This window comes from Cucurbita moschata, unplaced genomic scaffold (genome assembly GCF_002738365.1).
Source record: "Cucurbita moschata cultivar Rifu unplaced genomic scaffold, Cmos_1.0 Cmo_Scf00139, whole genome shotgun sequence".
NCBI lineage: Eukaryota > Viridiplantae > Streptophyta > Magnoliopsida > Cucurbitales > Cucurbitaceae > Cucurbita > Cucurbita moschata.
This window is the reverse complement of record NW_019268655.1, coordinates 80,472-83,941: the sequence shown is the minus strand read 5'-3', so window position 1 is coordinate 83,941 and position 3,470 is coordinate 80,472. Positions and strand designations below refer to the sequence as shown.

The 3,470-nt window shown below is 35.0% G+C and overlaps 1 pseudogene; it reads right to left on the bottom strand.

Moving 5' to 3' along the window:
* Window positions 1–379: 379 nt before the first annotated feature.
* LOC111440154 lies at window positions 380–1,599 on the bottom strand (annotated as a pseudogene).
* Between the last annotated feature and the right edge of the window lie 1,871 nt (window positions 1,600–3,470).

The following is a 3,470-nucleotide window of genomic DNA, read 5'->3' as shown; positions in this document are numbered from 1 at the left end:
CTAATTAATTAATGTTGTTGATAATTATATAAGGTGAACCATTTATCTTGATCAATAGAATTAATACTTTATTTTCACCGTTTTTAGTATTTTTTTTATAGCATCTATTATAATTACACAAAAATAATATAAAAAGTTTCAAATTTGTAACAACGTCATCAAGATCTTAAAAAAAAAAATACATTATAAAAAATACATTATACCGTTTGTTTAGCTATAATTTTTACATGTACAAACAAATTAGAGAGAAAGCTCAAACATATACAAACAAACCGGCCATCCTTGCCCACATGAATGGTAGCTAACACAATAACAAACATAAACCACAAATCCCCGGATCAAATCACTAAGCCAATCATTATAAATTCAAAAGATCCATTCACAAACTGCTATTAACTTCTCCTGCTGTAGTCTTGGATTCCATGACGGAGTGATAAGAAACATGTAATCCAATAAAGATAAAGTAAATCAACAAAATCTCAGTCCAGATTCCAAACCTTTCAAATGAAGCTTTGTGGATGGAGCCAAGAAGGAAAAGGTTGATGGCAATCGATAGTGAAGGCAGCCACGGGACGAGCAGCACGCCCCACACGCGAGGCTTTTTGGCCTGTGGGACACCGAGCCATAGGGCTAGAGTTGAGAAAAACCATATGGAATTGGATACCACCTAGCCGATCCAGCCGTTGCTTGAGCCCTAGTATACGGTGGTTGCTATTGAAGATCCCAGGAGTAGAACCAGGCAAATTATGAGCTTGTTTCGGTCGGATGATGTTGTTTCACCGCTGACGTAGTAGCGTCGAACAATCAGGCCAATGGCTACGAGCATGATGATGAAGAGGGTGGAGATAGAGAGGAGGTTTGAGAGGATTCCCAAGCTTGTAAAGAAGGCGATTATTGCTGTTGTAGCGAGCATTGTGGCTGTTGCATTCACTGGAGTTTCAGTCCTTTCATACACTTTGGCGAACCATGGTGAGATCATGTGGGTTCTAGCAATGTGCGTGAGATAGCGTGCTTGTCCAACAGAATTAACCAACAACACGGTGGTCATGCCTTTAATAGCACCAGCAGCCACAATGTACTTAGCCCAACCCCATCCAACAGCCTCAAAAGCCACTGAAAATGGCGCGTCCTCATCAATTTGTTGGTACGGCTGCATCAAGCACAAAGTATCTGCAAGAATGCAATAGGCTAATGTGGTGATCACCATTGACCCAACAAGACCAATAGGTATATCTTTAGCAGGGTTCTTAGTTTCCTTAGCCATTGTCGAAACGACGTCGAATCCAACGTATACAAAGAACAAAATGGAAGAGGCTACGAAGATGCCACGAGGGCCATAGGGGGAAAAGGGAGTGAAGTTTTTTGGGTTGGCCTTGGTGAGGCCGGCAATGACAATGAAGAGGATGATGGCAACGTGGAAAATGGAAGCAATGTAGTTTAAGCGGGAGGACCTTTGGTGCTGGCTACAGCCAAGGTGTAAATGACGATGATCACAATGATGGCGATGGGGTCGAGCTGGTTGTAGGAGTCAAGGAAAGACGAGACGTGGATGCGAAAATCGTTCGGATGTTGATTGCACAAAGTATAAGTCGACGACATTTTTTTTTTTATATTTCACATTGAAGATTTTTTGGTTGTTTTTGTTTTAACACTCTTAATGCAAACGTATAAGTCCATGACATTATTTTATTAATTATGTTAAAAAGTGTTTCCACGTAAAATAGTCCCTTCATGCCGATGGTGTAAAACCCGTGAAAAAAATAATTAAAAAAATCAACTAATCCCATCTCTCCTCCTCACACGCCCATTGTCCTAACACCACCAGGATCTCCCATCATTAAAAAAAAATGGAAATCTTTCTCTTACCATTACAACTTTGAATCAATTCCGTCCATTCTGTCCCATCGCAATTCAAGCAAATCTTAAAAATAGAATAGAATGTCGGCTAAAGTCAACTAAATAAATGATGTTATTATCAACATCGTTATATTTGATGTTGACACGTGCCCCGTGGTTATGCACATGTCATATATATGATATGTATGAATTGTTTATGAACCGATATGACTATGATATGATATGTATATATTATAATATGTGAATGGTATGATAACTCTTACGTTATGATATGTTTGAGTAGGATACGAGAATGATGCGATGAACGTAATGTAATGACATGACTAAGATATTATTAATATAACGATACGATTAGGTTATGTATAGAAAATGATATGGTTATGAAAGATTTAAAAAATGATAGGTATGGGTTATGTATAGAAAATGATATGATTATGATAAATTGATAAAACTATATGGTTAGGGTACGTTTGGAAAACAATATGCTAAGGTATGTCCATGAAATGATACGACTATGAGATGTACAAGGACAATAAGGTTATGACAAGATTAAAAATACGATATGACTAGGATATGCATATGGAAACAATATGCCTATGAGTATTTAATTCAACATTGTTTTTCATTTATTTTCCTTGTATTTGTTTACCCACGAAGAAATAAAGGATGTATGAATTAATATCAAAATCATAAAGTGTCCATTAAAGCAATTCCACATTAAAGGTAAGGTTAGGAGCAGAGTAATGACCTTATAGATTAAATAATTAAAATTTAGGGTTGTTGCCTATGGTCTCTCAACTCTTCTCTTTCCATTAATATTATGGGAGATTCATCCTAATTTTAAATAATATATTAATAAAATAATTATTTAGAGGAAGAGGATTAGAAGTGACAAAATTAAGTTCGGGTTGGATGTTCTAAATGTTAAAATCCAAAAAAGGTCATTGCAGCAAAATTTCAAGTACTGTATGCAAAGGATACATATCAACCTAAACAATTTACTTAGTTCATACCCAACAATCTCATTGTCATATCCTCACCTTTTATAGCTTAATCAAAATAGTTGGGATTTATGTACTAGCATTTATTGTTGCTCTAGGTCATTTGGATATGACTCACGATCGAAATATGTTGAAACAAATAAAATAAGCAAAATGGACTACTTGAGAATAGAGATTTCTTGAAACAAAGAACCCTTAATCACTTAGCTTTTCAATTCTATTTGTTGACGTGAAAAAGAACCTACATTTCATGAGTATGAGTATTTACATGAAAACACTAACAAATTTCATAAACTTTCTCAATAAGTCAGCCCATACTATCAATTCTACTAATCAAAAGACTAACAATTTAATGAACTTATTCCGGTGACTACTAAATAATTATCTTAAAATTGCTAGGTTAATAACTTCTTTTACTAAGTTAAGTTCTAATCTTTTAATCGAGTTTGACATTCCTATCATTTGGACTTTAAACAATGTTAAAAGATAAGAGTAAGCATCCATACATACAATACAAAGAGCCTAAACTAAGAATTAAGAAAAAAGAACTTAAGGGTTTAAGTTCAATGTGTAAAAGGAAAAGGTTTAAAACAAAAGTGAAATGAACATAAA